The sequence below is a fragment of the Lissotriton helveticus genome, chromosome 1_1 (genome assembly GCF_964261635.1).
Source record: "Lissotriton helveticus chromosome 1_1, aLisHel1.1, whole genome shotgun sequence".
NCBI lineage: Eukaryota > Metazoa > Chordata > Amphibia > Caudata > Salamandridae > Lissotriton > Lissotriton helveticus.
This window is the reverse complement of record NC_136057.1, coordinates 273,952,721-273,971,532: the sequence shown is the minus strand read 5'-3', so window position 1 is coordinate 273,971,532 and position 18,812 is coordinate 273,952,721. Positions and strand designations below refer to the sequence as shown.

The 18,812-nt window shown below is 49.0% G+C and overlaps 1 long non-coding RNA gene across 1 annotated transcript in view; it reads left to right on the top strand.

Moving 5' to 3' along the window:
* The window catches only part of LOC144769321 (uncharacterized), a 666,180-nt gene that overhangs the window by 387,560 nt on the left and 259,808 nt on the right, over positions 1 to 18,812 (top strand). The gene's annotated exons all lie outside the window — the stretch shown is intronic.

Sequence of the window (18,812 nt, the reverse complement as noted above, 5' to 3'; positions counted from 1 at the left end):
CTGCACTCGTTACAACACAATGCCCATTAGTACACTCGCAACTATAGCCCAAAAGGTGGCAATCCCAGTACAGAGCCAGGAGAGCTGTATTAAGTCAGTATCAGCCTGCCCACATCGCACACAACAAGCAGTATCTTGCAAGCCAAATCTCCGCAATTGCACAGGAGTGTAGTAAAGGTGATGTAAAAATTTGAAGTGTATGATGCACAGGTTGCAGTTGGCTGTGAGTCGCCCAGTCAATTTGTGGCAATAGTGCCAATGATCCACTGTTAGCACATTACCAAGGACTGTATTCCACTTATCATGTGCGGTATGCTCCTCCGATTCCCGCTCGCGTAGAGCCGCAGTGTAAAGCTTAGTAATCAGTCCCTTATGGACCTATCCCACAAGCACCGCCTGCAGCGCCCGCAGTGTCTGAGGCTCTGCGGGGAAATTGGGATAGACATCTCGGATGGCTAGACGAACCAGCACGTACATAAAACACAGCATAGAGCTCCGCGGCCGGCCCGTCTGCACGTCCAGATGGAAATGGAACTGGCCCTGTTTATACAAGTCCCACATGTGCGAGATCCCCACTGCTTGCAGTGTGGTCCACGCCAGACGTTCCTGCACTGCAGATATACCAGAGTGTGCCGCGATTGGCAATTTGGGGGAGTAGAGATAGGGCAGCTTCGCTCATCCCGCCAGCGTCTGCCAGGCCCATTGGTTGCACTTCACCGGATTAATTTCTGTCCGGGGACCTTCGGTCCCTCCCGAGAGAGCCACAACCACCAGTGGTACTGGGTGTATTGCGTCCACCTCAATCGCAGTACGAGGGAGAAAGCGTTGTGGGAAGAGCCAATAGTTTTGGAAACCACTCTGGAGTACAATCCTCTTCCCCTATTCCGGTCCCCTGGTCCGATCATTCCATCATTCCTTTTCTCATTCAGATATCTGAGGCTGATTCTAAAAAGGACTCTGAGCACCGGTACCAGCGGCGGAAATGGAAACTTTTTTCTCAGGCTACTTTCAACGAACTACTCGTAACAGGAGGTCCTTTAGGAGGTACTGACTGTGAAACTGCCTACAGTCACCTGCAGAACCGTATCCTAGGAGCCCTTGACAAAACTGCTCCTATTCGTAGTGAGAAAAACTCCAAAAACGCGAGAAAAACCACTCAGTGGTATACTCCTGAACTTCAGACGTTTAAATCTGCTTGTAAAAAGTTAGAGCGTGAGTGGCGTGTTAACTTCTGCCCTATTATCAAAGCACAATATAAAAAAATGCAAAGGGAGTATAATAAAAAAATACGTACCTCCAAAGCCGCGCACTATAAAAATCGTATTGGTGAGGCAGAAAACTCTTCTAAGGAGCTCTTCAAAATCTTTAAGGAGATCTCTGTACTCTCAAATGATAAGATGTCCTGCAATGACTCGGTGGAAACTTGCAATAAAATTGCAAAGTACTTCTCGGGGAAAATCACTGACATCTATGCCAACTTCTCTGGCAACCTGACCTCTGGACATGATTTCAAGGAAAGCATAGAGGCCAGTCCTACTGAGTCTTGTTTGCACGGTTTCTCGGTTCCTCCCTCTGAAATACTGGTAAACGTCTGTAAAAGTGTCAAATCAGGCTCCCCTCGTGACCCGGCCCCCCCGAAAGTACTTACTGCCAGTTTAGAAGTACTGGAGCCCTATTTTAGACACATAATTCAACTATCCTTTTCTTCGGCCTCCCTTCCGGGAGATTGGAAGAAAGCAATAGTTTTGCCAATTAAAAAGAAACCCAATGTAAGCCAGGACATACTGGAAAATTTACGACCCATTTCTCTCCTACCTTACCTTGCGAAAGTGACTGAAAAACTAGCCAACACCCAACTCATGGATTACTTAGAATCTAATAAAGCATTGCACAGCTCCCAATCTGGTTTCCGGAAGAACTATTCTACTGAGACTGCCCTCCTGAGAGCGACCGAAACTCTGCGGATCGGAGCAGATGAAGGTCACACAATGGCACCTAATATGCTGGACCACAGCGCTGCGTTTGACACTGTGGCACATTCCATCTTGCTACAGTGTCTGAGCAGAGCTGGGGTCACCAAGGCGGCATTGGGCTGGCTAAAAGCTTTCCTCACTGACCGCAGTTTTCAGGTTCAGAGAGGCATGTTTCTCTCAAACAGCATAGCCTTAGAACAGGGGGTGCCTCAGGGCTCTGCCCTGAGCCCCACCCTGTTCAACCTCTATATGGCTCCGTTGGCAGATGTGGTCCAATCGTACGGCCTAAAATTAGTATCTTATGCCGACGATACTCAACTGCTCATCTCCCTATCACAGGCACCCACTTTAGCAGCTGCCAACTTTAAAACCTGCATGCAGGAGCTTGCAGGCTGGATGAACCAACACTGCCTGAGGCTCAATGGCTCAAAAACTGAGGTTTTAGTGATAGGGGGCAATGATGCTAGCTGGACTCAGGAATGGTGGGCTCCTTGTCTGGGCTCACTACCTATCCCTTGCAAGGAGGCTAAGAACCTGGGGGTCTGGGTTGATCCCAAACTCTCTTTTGAGAGCCACGTTAATAAAGTAGTAGGGAAATGCTTTGGGGTAATGAAGACCTTAAATCGTACTCTGGACCTTCTGCCTTTAGAGGCCAGACGCACCATGACCCAAGCATTAGTCACCTCCCGTATTGATTACGCTAACGTGCTGCTACTGGGGACAACTGAAAAGAACATAAGAAGGCTCCAGGTGCTTCAAAACACAGCAGCACGGCTAGTCCTCAGACTCCCCAAAAGAACGGCATCCAAACCCACTCTGGCTGCTCTTCACTGGCTCCCTATAAAAAAGAGGATCCTATTTAAAGCACTTCTAGTTTGCTATAGGATAACCTCGATGAAAGCCCCTGAATATCTGAAGGATCTAGCCATTCCTTACAAGCCCAACAGAGCACTTCGCTCTATGGGCATGGGTCTTCTTAAAGTCCCTCGTATAAAGAAGGCCAGAATGGGAGGTCGCTCCTTTCGTGTGCTGGCAGCCAACCACTGGAACTCCCTCCCAATTGACATCAGGTTAGCCAAGTCTGAAACAATTTTTAGGAAACTTTTAAAAACGCATCTGTTTACCCTTTAGGTCTGTCACTCCTTTTTTGCTGCTCTCTCCACAGCGCGGGGACACGCCGGGATGGCGTCACCAGGCGCTCTACAAACTCCTTTATTATTATTATTATTATTATTAATAGTGCACCCGACCACACAGGTAATAGAGGAGCATATCAGGAGCCTCAAAGCCGCCGCGCTCAAAAGCGGCCACGCTCAATGGTACATCCATAATTCATGGATATGACCTGAGCAGGGTCTCTGTGCAACCAGATACCCAGGTATTTCACCGGGTCCTGAGTCCAGGACAGAGGAAAATCCAGTTCAATTTCGCAGGTTCCTGCCGTCAAGGGGAATACAATTTATTACATCCACCGGATATGTCTTTCTTTTAAGAAAATGTGTTTTATTTTCAAATATTGTTATATATTCATTTTTCTGCTTCACGTTCTTTTATATAACATGTGCTTATATATATAAAATTTCTTAAAAGAAAGACATATCCGGTGGATGTAATCGATTTATTGAAGGACTAGCGGGTAACTGACATATTAAAACTGTATAGATTTATTCCACAATAAGCAATAGAATTAGACAGGTAATTTATAAACTTGTCTTAGTATTTAGTTGATTTAATTGGTCCCTTAGCAGCAGATTTTGTGTTTATGTTTATTGTTCCCAGATGTATTTTGGGTTATAGAGGGAAAACCCCCCTTTTTTCCTTGTCAAGGGGAATACAGTCGACTTGGCCCAGTTTATCCCTAAGCCCGAGAAGCCTTCAAACTTAACATATTCTCGCAGCAATTCTGGGAGATAGGTCGCAGGCTTGTGGACATATAACAACATGTCATCTTCGTAAAGTGAGACGACAAGTGGCCCTTGCCTGAAGCGCAGTGCCGCTGAGGCGTGTAGTTGACGCAGTTTACAGGCCAGTGGCTCCAATGCCAATGCAAACAGCATTGGCCATAGGGGGCAGCCCTGCCACGTGCCTCTGCCTATAGGAAATGTCGAGGACACCCAGCTATTTAACCCGAACCCTGGCCGCAGGTTCGGTATACAGGACCCTGATCCAGCGCAAAAGAATGGGGGGAATCCCATCCTTGTGAGAACAGTAAACATATTCTCCCAAGAGAGGGAGTCAAACGCTTTGGGAGCATCGAGGAGCACCACCACAGCCTGAAAATCTGAGTTGAAGTAGTGGAGAGTGGCAAAGAGAGTGCACAAGTTGTGCACAGTGGATCTCGCGTGCACGAATCCTGACTGATTGGGAAGTACCAATAAGGGGATCAAGGGCTGAAGACGAAGGGCGATCATTTTTGCCAATATTTTGGTATCGATTTAAATCATCGAGAGAGGTCTGTAGGAATCCCATTGATTGGACACCTTGTCAGGTTTCAGAAGCATCACCAAGAGAGCCTCCCGTAATGATGGTGGCAGACGCACCGTGGCATACACCTTGGCGTAGACTTCAAGGAGTCTGGGGGCCAGGCCGCAAACGCCTTATAAAACTCACTCTGAAGGCCATCTAGACCCGCTACCTTGCAAGTGGGGAGGGACATGATGTCGATCTTCACGTCGTCCTCATCAAACCACTGGATAAGGTATTCTCGATGCCCAGGGGCCAGCTAGCCTAGCGCGACATCATCTAAATACTGAGCCGTATGGTAATCGAGTATGATTTCACTGATGGCTGCTGTACCATAGTGAGCTTCCTCTGCCTCATCAAGCATGTCCATGATATACTCTTGGCACCGTGGTGCTGCTAATTTCTGAGCGAGGGAGCGACTAGGTCGACCCCCCTCTCCATAGTATCGGGCCTTACTACGTCTGGATCGGTGTACCATCTCTTGGTGAGCAGTTTTGTTGTGCTCCGTAACCAACTTGCGAATCTTAGACAACGCTTCAGGTAACGGGTTTAACTCATCGGCTCTTTTGAGGGCACAAATATTACTTGCCAGTCTATGAATACTGCGCCTGCGCTGCTATGCAGACCCCCCTGATAGTGACCTTGAAGGCCTCCCATATTGTACACATGCGCTATCAACTGAGCCAGCGTTGTCCTGAAATAAATTGCGGATAGCCTCCCCAACCATGGATTTAAAGACTGAATCCGTCAAGGAGGACGGTTGCAATCGCCACTGGAATGGCGGCCTCTCACATGCTCGGATCTGCAGATCCAGGAGCCCTGGAGAATGGACCGATAGCGTCCGGGCCAAATGACGCACCCCAACTGCCCAAGCACATGCTGCTTCTGTAGCCAGCCAGAAGTCCAAGTGGGACCACGTTCCATGTACAGATGAAATACAAGTGCTCTCTCGCGAACCTGGGTGCTGTAAACGCCAGACATCCCTCAGACATCCAGCATCCATCAAGCCAAGCAAAGCCTCTGTAGCTTGTTTAGGCTGGGCGCAGTCACTAACCATCCGATCCACATCCACATCTGAACAGACATTAAAATCCCCTCCCCATATGATATCAGTATCAGGGAACACTGAGATGCGGCACCAAACGTCCGCGAAAAAGGCCGGGTCATCAACATTCGGCCCATACACATTCACAAACAGAACACTCATCCCACCCGGCAGGCCGTGCACCAGTGCAACTCGGCCCATGTCATCTACCTCAGTGCATATAACCTGAAATTGTACCCCTTTTTTAATCAATATCAACACTCCAGGTGCATAACTAGAGTAGGAGGAAGCTATGCGTGTCCCAGCCCATCGTACCCCCACATTTCTGACAATTTCGTGAGATGAGTCTCCTGCAGGACGGCAATCTTAATATTAAGCAAATACTGCCCTGATCTTTTTGGGGAGTTAAGGACCTGGACATTCCAGGTTAAAAGGTGTGTGATACCACTTATCTGGTCAGTAGATTGTGATGGAACCTAGCAATTACAGATATTTGAGCCTTTTGTGTACTAGTACAATGACAGAAAAGATAAGGTGCAAAAAACATAAAACATACAGTGCCAGAGGGTGCCCTCCCCTGTGTAACCCCTCATTCTCCCTCCCACTTCAGCGTCCCCAACTCGCCAAAGTCATCCCAACCCAACCCGCCTCTCCCCAACAAACAAACAATAATGTAAACCTTAGTTGGGGTATACCCATACAAGGGGGCTAGAGTGCAACTGCCCTCCCGTCTAGCAGGAGGAGGCTGAGCAGGACGCTGTGGTTGTGCCTGCGAAATACACTGTCATGGAACCCACACCAGATATGAAAGCATGTATAACACAGTTAATCCTAACCAAGTCCACAGGTGCGTGAGAATGAAACAAGATGTACAAATAGGTAGCTGATCGTGGGTTAACATATACCATAGGAGAATCAGAATCATCCGGACAGTAGAAGAGTCCTACGAGTATCCCACAGAAACCTACTGTTCCTCCGTATCAGATGGCGTTCGGGATTCACTACGCCTTCTCTTAAGGCATTTTGCATGTTCTAAGGCTGCCTTGGGGTTGTTGAAAATGTGAAAGTTTCCATCTGGGCCAGTCTTTAATGTGAGGGGTAGAGTATAGCATACGGGACACCCTCGGACTGGAGACATTTACTGCAAACTCCTGTCTCGCCGCCTGGACCGCAACTGTGAAATCCGGAAAGAAGGAGAGTTTGTTGCTTTGGTTTTTAATGGTGCCTTTCTCTCTCGCAAAATTTAAAATGGCATCACAGACCCTATATTTCAGTACTCTCGCAATAATGGGGTGAGGGGGAGCTCCTGGAACCAGAGGAGCAGCCACCGAGCGATAGGCCTGCTCTACAATGAACATAGCAGACAGCTGCTCTGCACCAAAAAGGTCTGTGATCAGTTTTTCAATGAAGGTCTCCATTTTGCTCACATTGGTGGACTCCGGCAGCCCAGTGATACGGATATTGTTACGCCTAGTGTGTGCTTCCAGGTCCTCATTTTTTAGCGTGGATGATGGACAAGACTTTTTCCATGTCGAGGGTATTCCCGGCGACTTCACTCAGGCCGTCCTCCATTGCAGAGACTCGCTGCTCGACTTTCCCCATGCGGGTGTTCTGTTTTTCCAGTTGGGAGGACATGTGGTCAAGCCGATGATTGACAGCTGCCATCGAACCCTCAATAGTCTGGAGGCGGCACTGCATTGCCAAGAGCATGGCCTCAAGGGTAAAGGTCTCCCCTCCGGTGCATCAGCTTCGGAGTTCGAGGCGGCTTTCTGTGGCATCCTAGCAGGCCTGTGTGCCTCAAACGTGAGGGAAGACTGGGTCTTGTCCGATCTGCCCATGGCACCTAGAGACTGAGAGGGGTGACGTGGAGTCCGGCCCTCTCAGCGTCACTGTAAGAGCCAAGCAATAGTTCACGGGTACCCTCCACCTCCATCCACCCCCCAGGTGTCTGCAAGGCCATATTTCAAATGTGTGAGCCCCCACCCGCACTTCAGGGGAGGTAAGCAGTGTATTGTTGATGGGGAGGTAGGGAGCGATGCAGACCCCCACTGGAAGCGAGATGCTCCCACCCATCAGAGCTCAGCAATGACACAAGGCTGCTCGAGACCTAGTCCAGCAAGAATCCCAGGCCGCAAGGTCTTGAGCAGTCTTGCGTCATTGCTGAACCTCTGGTGGGTGGGAGCGTCTCGCTTCCAGTGGGGGTCTGCATCGCTCCCCACCTCAATTGAATTGCAGTCTCTACCAACCCCCTTGGGGCCTATCTTTCGATTTCGCATCAACAATCCACTGCTTACCTCTCCTGAAGTGCGGGTGGGGGCTCACACATTTGAAACATGGCTTTACGGATGCCTGAGAGGGCGGACGGCGGTGGGGGAACCCGCAGACTATTGCTTGGCTCGCACCTCCAACAGCAGGATGGCTAGTGAAATAGCATGTCAAGGCCAGAAGCTCCAAAGCCTCTGCCGCCTTTGATATGCAACATTCGCTTCTCCCCAGACCTACCCCTTGCCCTGGAGCCCATTTGGTACCAGAGGACGTGGGAAATTAGTTAGGCAGAGGAAACTCTAAGGTGGGTCACCTGAAGTGAACAGTCAAAGAAGGGTTTCACCATCTTGGGTTTCATAAACTGGAACTCTGGTTCAGTTTACGGCCACTCTTAACAGGAAGTGGCCGTATAGGGGATTTTATCACCCCAGGTGTAAATAGCCCACTGGTTACTAACCAACACTCCCCTAAAGGCCCCTAAAGTCTGTATTTAGGGGTCCTCTGACACCAGGAAATAAGAATAGTTTACCTTGGAACTGAAGAAGGACTAAGAAGATCCGAAATTGCAAGAATTGTGGATCAGCTCCGAAATTGGCACCAAGCCCTGCCTGGCTGCTGCCATTCAGAAGCTGTGCAACCTCAAGGAAGATGTGGAGGACTGCCAGAGCTTCAACAACCAAGCAACATTTCCCTTGGGTTGGAGCAGCCACTCTCCTGCAGCTGCATGCACAAACTGCACTAGTCTGGTACTTCGTTTTGCTAATCACCGGGTCCACCCAGGAGCATCTCTGCAGGAGAAGGTCACCATGGTTCTAGGGTATCAACCCTGTCTCTCCAGTGAGTGTCCAGATGCTAGGCCCTCCAGGAGCCTATCAGCACAAATAGCTTGGGTACCAGAGCACTTGCAACAACCAAGGCGTGCAATGCCAAAGCCGACCTGCAGGTGAAGGACTTCAGGATCAAGCAGGACTGCACTGAATATGGCCCTGCTGTTCTGTTTTCTTTCCCTCTTCAGGTTACCCAAGCAAAGTGTGAGCCTCCAAAACAAGTGACCTGCCGTACTAAACACCTTTGCACACGAGCCCCAAAGCCCAAAGTGAACAGATGGCACACCATTGACCCTGAGACCCTCAAGCACTGAGAACCCCTTTGGGTTCTACTGGATTAGTTCCCATGTGTCAGATTGCACCCTTTATTCCACAGGTATTTTGCCATTGACTCTAATGTGTCGTGCTCGAGAATACCAACGAAACCAGCACCTCTGCACCCGGACTCACCAGAATAATAATAATAATAAAAATAATATGGAAGCTTATAAAGTGCCTGGTTACACACACCGGCGTGTCCCCACGCTGTGATGAGTAATGGCTGCAGACCTTCAACTATGTTCTCTGCGCCTCGATTATTGGAGGAACAAATGAGTTTTGAGCTTTCCTCTGAACCTGGCCTCCGAAGGTTCCAAACGGAGCTCAAGCGGGAGTTTGTTCCAACTCCTTGCTGCTATGAGCCGGAAAGATCTACCCCCCATCCGGGCCTTTTGAATTTTAGGGATCACTAACTGGCCAGTTGATCACTAACTGGCCGGTCGATCAAAGAGACCGCACAGGCCTGTAAGGAGTAATAAGTCTTTGCAAGGGAAAGGGTGCTTTGCCCCTAATGATACGATGACACATGCATAGGGCCTTGAACACAATTCTTTTCCTGACCGGCAGCCAGTGAAGAGCCTCCAAGGCGGCCTTCGAGGCCGCTTTTCTAGGGAGCCTCAGGACCAACCGGGCTGCAGCATTTTGCAGCACCTGCTGACGATCTAAGCTCCTAGCCGTGGCACCTAAATACAAGAGGTTGCCATAGTCTAGTCGTGAGGTGACCAGGGCGTGCACCAGTGTCCGTCTAGCATCAGTAGGAAGGAGGTCCAGGATTTTCCGTAGACTTTTCAGGACACCAAAGCACACCCCAACCACTCGACTAATCTGTGGTGCAAATGTCAGGTCTAAGTCCATCCACACTCCCAGGTTCTTAGCCGGCTGGCACGGCGTGGGAACCGGTTCTAAACAGGGTGGCCACCAAGCTGAGGACCACACAGACGCCCCCCCCCCCCCCCCCCCCACCACAAGCACCTCTGTCTTGCTACCATTCAACTTCAGGCAGTTGTCAGAGATCCAGGAGGCAAGCTCCTGCATGCAGGCTCTGAAATTGGGTGCCGCCAGATCAGGTGCCTGTGACAGGGAGATGACTAGCTGCGTGTCATCGGCATATGACTAAGCATGGGCGTAAAATCCGCTCCGCTCGCGCATTTTTCGGATTTTCGGCAAATCCGCAATCCGCGAACGCTCGCGAATTTGTCGAAAATCCGTGAATCCGCTCGCGGCTGATTTTTTGCTTGGTTGCGGCGCGCGGCGTGGTGCACGGCGTTCACTTTCCGTCATTTTAGCGTTTGCCGAGTTGTTTTTCTTTGCGAGTGACGCGCCATTTTAGATCTTGCTGCGTGTTCCCGCGGGAGTTTGTCGCCCGCGAATACGTACTCGCGGCTTGCCACCTTGCACAGCACACCTCGCGAGAGTTCGCAATTGCGAACACGTAGTTGCGGCGGAAAGGAACAATCTCGCACTTGCGAAATAGAGATTTTGCAATTTCGCACAAGAAAATCACCAGCAAACAGGATAAACCTTCAGAAAATTATGATTTTTATCAGAATCACTCCTCAGGTTGACATTTGCATGGCCTTTTTTTTTGCAAGGAGTCCATTTTGGGGGGGGGGGGAGGAAGGAAGTGCCCCACAGTCTCCAACTTCCTGTTCCTGTCCAGCAGGCTCCTCCCAGTGCTTTGTCCATCTCCTGGTCACTTTCATTTGGATCTGGAGCTGGAAGGATTACTTTTTGTGGGTGCTGCTGGATATTTGGATTTGAGGCCTTTTTGACTGTCTTTGGATCACTTTTGGATTAGAAATCAACTTTCACAAGTAAGTTTGTTTGGGGCATTACAGTTGCTGCAAGTACAATTTTGGAACTTTTTCAGAAAATTAAATAAATTATATTGTGGGTAGCCACAGTATCCAGTAGGACCAGGGTTGGTTATGGGTGCATGATACAACTGTTTTGTTGAATTTAAACACCATTGAGGCCATGGATGGGCTGGGATTGTGCAGATTTTATTGTTTTTTGTCGTTTTTTTGGGCCTGCTGGTGTGGCCCTTTGCCCAGGGGTGGTGAGTGTTGCATGGGCCTAGTCTTTCTGTGGGGTGTCTTCTTGAATTTAAACATAATTGAGGCCATGGATGGGCTGGGATTGTGCTTATTTTATTGTTTTTTGTCGTTTTTGGGGGGCTGCTGGTGTGGCCTTTTGCTTGCCCAGGGGTGGTGGTGGTGCATGGACTGAGTGTGCCTGTGGTGTTGTCTCACTCTCTTTGATGTAAACATCATGGATGGCATTGGATTGTGGTGATTTCTGGATGTTTTTCTGTTTTTTGGGGGTGTACTGTTGATGTGGTCTGGCCATGTGGGTGGTGGTGGTGGCCATCTTGAGTGCTGGCTGGTACAGGCAACATGTGCTTGGGGTGTAAGGGGGCCATTTTGAGGAGAGGCAGTGTCTGAGGCCTGCACTTATTTTGCCTACTTTTCATCCCTTATGCCCAGGGGTAGTGAGTGTTGCATGGGCCTAGTGTTTCTGAGGGGTGTCTTCTTGAATTTAAACACCATTGAGGCCATGGATGGCCTGGGATTGTGCAGATTTTATTGTTTTTTGTCGTTTTTTTGGGCCTGCTGGTGTGGCCCTTTGCCCAGGGGTGGTGAGTGTTGCATGGGCCTAGTCTTTCTGTGGGGTGTCTTCTTGAATTTAAACACCATTGAGGCCATGGATGGGCTGGGATTGTGCAGATTTTATTGTTTTTTGTCGTTTTTGGGGGGCTGCTGGTGTGGCCTTTTGCTTGCCCAGGGGTGGTGGTGGTGCATGGACTGAGTGTGCCTGTGGTGTTGTCTCACTCTTTTTGATGTAAACATCATGGATGGCATTGGATTGTGGTGATTTCTGGCTGTTTTTCTGTTTTTTGGGGGTGTACTGTTGATGTGGACTGGCCATGTGGGTGGTGGTGGTGGCCATCTTGAGTGCTGGCTGGTACAGGCAACATGTGCTTGGGGTGTAAGGGGGCCATTTTGAGGAGAGGCAGTGTCTGAGGCCTGCACTTATTTTGCCTACTTTTCATCCCTTATGCCCAGGGGTAGTGAGTGTTGCATGGGCCTAGTGTTTCTGAGGGGTGTCTTCTTGAATTTAAACACCATTGAGGTCATGGATGGACTGGGAATGTGCAGATTTTATTGGTTTTTGTCGTTTTTTTGGGCCTGCTGGTGTGGCCCTTTGCCCAGGGGTGGTGAGTGTTGCATGGGCCTAGTCTTTCTGTGGGGTGTCTTCTTGAATTTAAACACCATTGAGGCCATGGATGGGCTGGGATTGTGCAGATTTTATTGTTTTTTGTCGTTTTTTTGGGCCTGCTGGTGTGGCCCTTTGCCCAGGGGTGGTGAGTGTTGCATGGGCCTAGTCTTTCTGTGGGGTGTCTTCTTGAATTTAAACATAATTGAGGCCATGGATGGGCTGGGATTGTGCTTATTTTATTGTTTTTTGTCGTTTTTGGGGGGCTGCTGGTGTGGCCTTTTGCTTGCCCAGGGGTGGTGGTGGTGCATGGACTGAGTGTGCCTGTGGTGTTGTCTCACTCTTTTTGATGTAAACATCATGGATGGCATTGGATTGTGGTGATTTCTGGCAGTTTTTCTGTTTTTTGGGGGTGTACTGTTGATGTGGACTGGCCATGTGGGTGGTGGTGGTGGCCATCTTGAGTGCTGGCTGGTACAGGCAACATGTGCTTGGGGTGTAAGGGGGCCATTTTGAGGAGAGGCAGTGTCTGAGGCCTGCACTTATTTTGCCTACTTTTCATCCCTTATGCCCAGGGGTAGTGAGTGTTGCATGGGCCTAGTGTTTCTGAGGGGTGTCTTCTTGAATTTAAACACCATTGAGGTCATGGATGGACTGGGAATGTGCAGATTTTATTGGTTTTTGTCGTTTTTTTGGGCCTGCTGGTGTGGCCCTTTGCCCAGGGGTGGTGAGTGTTGCATGGGCCTAGTCTTTCTGTGGGGTGTCTTCTTGAATTTAAACACCATTGAGGCCATGGATGGGCTGGGATTGTGCAGATTTTATTGTTTTTTGTCGTTTTTTTGGGCCTGCTGGTGTGGCCCTTTGCCCAGGGGTGGTGAGTGTTGCATGGGCCTAGTCTTTCTGTGGGGTGTCTTCTTGAATTTAAACATAATTGAGGCCATGGATGGGCTGGGATTGTGCTTATTTTATTGTTTTTTGTCGTTTTTGGGGGGCTGCTGGTGTGGCCTTTTGCTTGCCCAGGGGTGGTGGTGGTGCATGGACTGAGTGTGCCTGTGGTGTTGTCTCACTCTCTTTGATGTAAACATCATGGATGGCATTGGATTGTGGTGATTTCTGGCAGTTTTTCTGTTTTTTGGGGGTGTACTGTTGATGTGGACTGGCCATGTGGGTGGTGGTGGTGGCCATCTTGAGTGCTGGCTGGTACAGGCAACATGTGCTTGGGGTGTAAGGGGGCCATTTTGAGGAGAGGCAGTGTCTGAGGCCTGCACTTATTTTGCCTACTTTTCATCCCTTATGCCCAGGGGTAGTGAGTGTTGCATACTTGCATGTCCCTAGTCTTTCTGTGGGGTGTCTTCAATGTAAACATCATGGATGGCATGGGATTGTGCTCATTTTTCTGTGTTTTGTCGATTTTTTTGGGGTGTATAACTGAACTGATGTTCCTCTGTCTTCCATTGCTTTTAGGTGCACAAGAAGACTCAATAGAACCACCAGTGCCAGGAAGAAGTCCTGCAGCGGTGTGTGCAGCATAACGTCACGCGACGTCACGTCTGGACACAGAACCCTCTGCAACTCGTGCAACTGCTGCCTGCTGACCTGCTCTGAAGAAGATGGCCCCAAAAAAAGTAACCCGTAGCTCCTCTAGCAAGAAAGGTGCCAGTAAGGAGCAGAAGAAGCAAGTTACCAAGGACACTGGTGTGCCGCCCGCCCCTTTTTTTGTGAGTAAAAAAAAAAGTATGCCTGCAGCAGCTGCAGCGGGATCTGCTGGGGACCAAGCTGGCAGCAGCACCCCCGCTCCATTGGGCTCAGTGCCACCACCACCACCACGCCAACTTAAGTCCAAGCCCTTGAGTGCTGCAGAGGCAGCCAGTATACTTCTTCAATCACCATCGACCAGTGATGTTGGCTCATCGCAAGAAAGCAGCAGCAATGTCCCTCAATCAACACAGGTTGTTGTAGCTCATCTGGCGAGTGTTGAACAACCACAGCGGCAACAACAATCACATGTGCAAGTACAAGCCCAAGTACATGTGGAAGGAGAGGCAGCGCAAGGAGATGCGCATGCAGAGGTGCATGGAGGGTCACAACAAGTGCCCACAATAGTTGTTCCTCCCGAAGTAGGGGCACATCAGGAAATCGACAATCAAGGCGAGGTATCATTTGAGGAAGCCACTCCTCCTGATGATCCTTCATTGTCTTCCACAACCCTAGCAAGGAAGAGATCAAGGGTGGTGTCTACATCCTCTTCAAGCACACCTCCTTCTGATGATACGGATCAAACTTGGGAACCAGCACCACAGCCGTCTGAGAGTGAGGCACACCATGATCCAACAAAGGTACTTAAGCGTAAAAGGAAGCTCGTCCAAAGTCTCAGACTTATGGAGTGTGATGAGGCTCAACAAGAAGTGGCGGATACTGCTGCTGATGAAGACTCTGCCAACGACGACCCAGTCATCATAAAGGTCACTGCAGCCCCAGCGGGCATGCAGCAAACAGACATTTTGACCCTAGCCCGATGAGCTGCTGCGCGTGATGATGATGATGATGATGTTGTCGATGAGGAGGCAGTGGAAACACCACAATCATTGGAGTTAAGTAGTACACCAACTCGTCCCGCTTCCATATTTCTTTCTGGCAAGAAGAGACCTGCGTCAACCTCGACCTTAATTAGTGGCGGTGAAAGTGGAAAACGTACAAAAGTTGGCCAATCCAGATCCTCCACTTCATCTGGCATTAGCTTCATGACCACCACCACCACCAGTATCGCCGCCTCCTCCAGGTCCCACAGACACTTCAAGTCCCCAGTTTGGGACTTCTTTACTGTTTGTCCCAAAAATCCAAGGTTTGCCATTTGTACCCTTTGTAAGCTTGCAGTTAGTCGTGGTAAGCCAGGTAGCAACTATGGTACCGGCGGCCAGAGTGGTCATCTTGACAGAAAGCACGCTGTCCAATGGTTTGCGCACCTAGCTGCGATCAAGAAAGGCCAAAATCAAGGAAACGTTGATGTTTCATCTGATGTTGACGAGCAGGAAGAAGACGTGTCAAACACTTCCCTTACACCCAGTACCCCTCTCAGCAGCACACCCAATGTGAGGCACACTAAGAGTGTTGGAGCGAGTGAGACACCAACGCACAAAAGTTCACCAGCGAGCAAAATTGGGTCAACGAAGTCATTATCAGCCCGTAAATGCTTGGTCCAGGCCAACATTAGAACAATGCTTACTTCAGACGTGCCATATGAACGCAACCACCCACTGACGCGTCTGTATAACACTAAGCTGGCTAAAATGCTAGCTGTGGACCTTCTACCTTTTTCTTTTGTAGAAGCGGTAGGTTTTCTTGAATTAGTTGCAACGCTCTGCCCTAAATGGAAGGTTCCGAGCCGGTTCTATTTTGCCAGAGTTGCGGTTCCAGCACTACATGAAGATGTGCTGCAGGCGATTGGGGCAGCTTTGCAGAAGAGTGCTGTTCACACAATACATCTGACAACAGACATGTGGACCAGTGGCCCAGGCGATGATTACATGTGCATCACTGCACACTGGGTCTCTTTTTCAGGTGTTATAGCAAAGCTAAACGCAGGTGTTGACCCGGACCAAGTTTTCAAAGCTGCTCGGAAACATGCAACACTAGCCATGTTTGCCTTGGAGAAAAGTCACACAGCAGAAAACCTTTTGGAAGAGTTTGACAAAAAGGTGTTGTCAATGCTATCCCCCCTAAAACGCAAGATTGGTTATGTTTCCACGGATAATGGCGCCAATGTAGTTAAGGCCATGTCACAGGGTCACCATGTTAGAGTGCCGTGTTTGGCGCACTGTATCAACCTGGTAGTTCAAAAATTCTTGAGTGATAAAGAGAGTCCAGCGTTCGAGGTAATGGCCACCTGCCGCAAAATGTGCAACCATTTCAGCCATTCTTTTAAGGCCCGGAAGCATCTGCGGAGACTGCTACTTCAACGTGGAATGCCAGTGAAAGCACTCATCCAGGAGGTGGCAACACGTTGGAACTCAACCTTCTACATGCTTGAGCGTCTGCATGAGCAGTATACGGTACTCGATCACTATTTCTTGACAGAGGCTACATCTCAGAAGGAGGACCTGCGGATGAGTAAGGCGCAATGGGCCATAGTTAAAAGCCTGACAGACATGCTTCGTCCTTTTGAGTTCTTCACGCGTGCAGTCAGCCAGGAGGACTGTAATTTGGGAAAAGCTATCCCATTGTTGTGCATACTGGAGCACCAACTGATGGCGGTTTCTTCTGAGTTTGAAAAAGATGAAAAAAAAAAAAAACATTTCATTTTGTCTGAGAAATTATTACATCGCCTACGTGGTGATGAACGTCTTAAAAACATCAACTCAGATCAGCATTACATTTGTGCTACTATTCTGGATCCACGCTACAAAAAGGCGCTGGCAGACAACGCATTCTTTCCTTTCGCTGATGCAGATGTTCAAAAGTACAAACATTGGTTAGCCTGGTCAGCCAAGAGGTTTGAAAAAGAACGGCAGGTTATTGAAGGAGAAGCCAGTACATCAGCATCAGCATCAGCAGGCCATCCGCAGTCACAAGAATCCACTTCTGCACCTGTGGCTGGGGCACAAGTGACCTCTCAGCCGTTAAAGACACCGGCAACTGGATCATCTGCACCACACACAATGACAACACTAACAGTGGCTGGGGAGGAGGATTGGCTAAGTTTGATGGGGTATGGTTCTCTAAAAAATGTCACAGGCACAGCAAAAAGTAAGCAAAGTGGAGGAACAGTTGATGACCTTGAGTCGATGGTGCAGGACTATCTGAATGACTCAACAGTGGTCTTTCTTAATGAGGAGCCATTGCAGTATTGGCATGGCAAAAAACAATTGTGGCCACAGCTCTACAACCTGGCTATAAACTATTTGTCTTGCCCACTCGCAAGTGTGTCTTCTGAACGTGTTTTCAGTGCTGCTGGTGGCATTGTAACTGCCAAACGGAGCCGCCTATCGCCCAAAAATGTGGAGCGGCTGACAATGATCAAGATGAATCAGCACCTCATACCACCAGATTACAAAGTGCGAGAAAGCACGCCACATGAAGACGATGAGGACAGCAACGTAGATGAGGGGATTTTTTCTCTGTTCGGTGCCACTGACCTCATCCAGCCTGAATTCGCAGAGTATGATGACGAAATCTTGTTCTTATTCCCTGACACCGAGCCCTGAAAATGAGACAATCAATCAAGAACTTTCTTTTTCGTCCTTATTCACTTTTATTCCTGTGTGCTTTGTGTCTCTCTTTCTTTGTTTTGCACAGTTAATTTAATTCAAACTTTAATCACCTAATCCCAAAAACAAGACCATCATCAGAACTGTCTTCACTTGTTTGCTTATTGATTTGAAGGTGCCGCAGTCTACATTCCTCAGGTTCACAAGTTCTGAAGAACATGCTCCTCTATCCTCCTCCTCCAGACTGCGATTTCCCTCCAAGCAGAGTGCTGGATTACGCACAATGAAGAAAGACTCAGCACTTGTGGGGGTGTTGTACTTCTTTGCGGGTGAGTTGACGGTTTTGGGCCCATTGCTGTGAAGCTCTAATAATGGACAAAAGTGTTTTGGACCAAATATGAGGTGGAAATTTCTTGCCGTTTTTGCTGACTTGCTTGCCTTTGAGGTGCTCTTTGGCGGGGTTCCGGGGGTTTGTGTGTAATTTTTGGTGTCTGTCGAAGCACTGCTGCGACAGTCTAATCTTGATTGCATTTGCTTTTCAGGAAATCCGTGGTGGAAAACAGGAGTTATGATGATTGATGATGACCTAGCTGCACAGCGCGTTACTTTGGACCGAAGGCCGAGAGATATTGTAAGTATGAGATTTAGCTTTTTCGCTGTTTGGGGGTGTTGTCGGGTGTTTTTTTGCGGGTGGGTTGGCGCCGGCGGGTCTTGCCTGGGGCATTCCTGGGAAGGTCTAATACCGGATACAAGTGTTTTGGACAAAATCCATAAGGAACAGCCTTTTTTTTGCCATTTCTTCAGACATCTTGCTCAATGTAGCGTTTTGGGGGGCTTCCTGCTGTTCGTGGGTGGGTTGCGGCCGGGGTCTCTGTCGAAGCACTGCTGCGACAGTCTAATCTTGATTGCATTTGCTTTTCAGGAAATCCGTGGTGGAAAACAGGAGTTATGATGATTGATGATGACCTAGCTGCACAGCGCGTTACTTTGGACCGAAGGCCGAGAGATATTGTAAGTATGAGATTTAGCTTTTTCGCTGTTTGGGGGTGTTGTCGGGTGTTTTTTTGCGGGTGGGTTGGCGCCGGCGGGTCTTGCCTGGGGCATTCCTGGGAAGGTCTAATACCGGATACAAGTGTTTTGGACAAAATCCATAAGGAACAGCCTTTTTTTTGCCATTTCTTCAGACATCTTGCTCAATGTAGCGTTTTGGGGGGCTTCCTGCTGTTCGTGGGTGGGTTGCGGCCGGGGTCTCTGTCGAAGCACTGCTGCGACAGTCTAATCTTGATTGCATTTGCTTTTCAGGAAATCCGTGGTGGAAAACAGGAGTTATGATGATTGATGATGATGACGACCTAGCTGCACAGCGCCGCGTTTGGACCGAAGGCCGAGAGACATTGTAAGTATGAGATTTAGCTTTTTCGCTGTTTGGTGGTGTTGTGTCGCGTGTTTTTTTGCGGGTGGGTTGGCGGGTCTTGCCTGGGGCATTCCTGGGAAGGTCTAA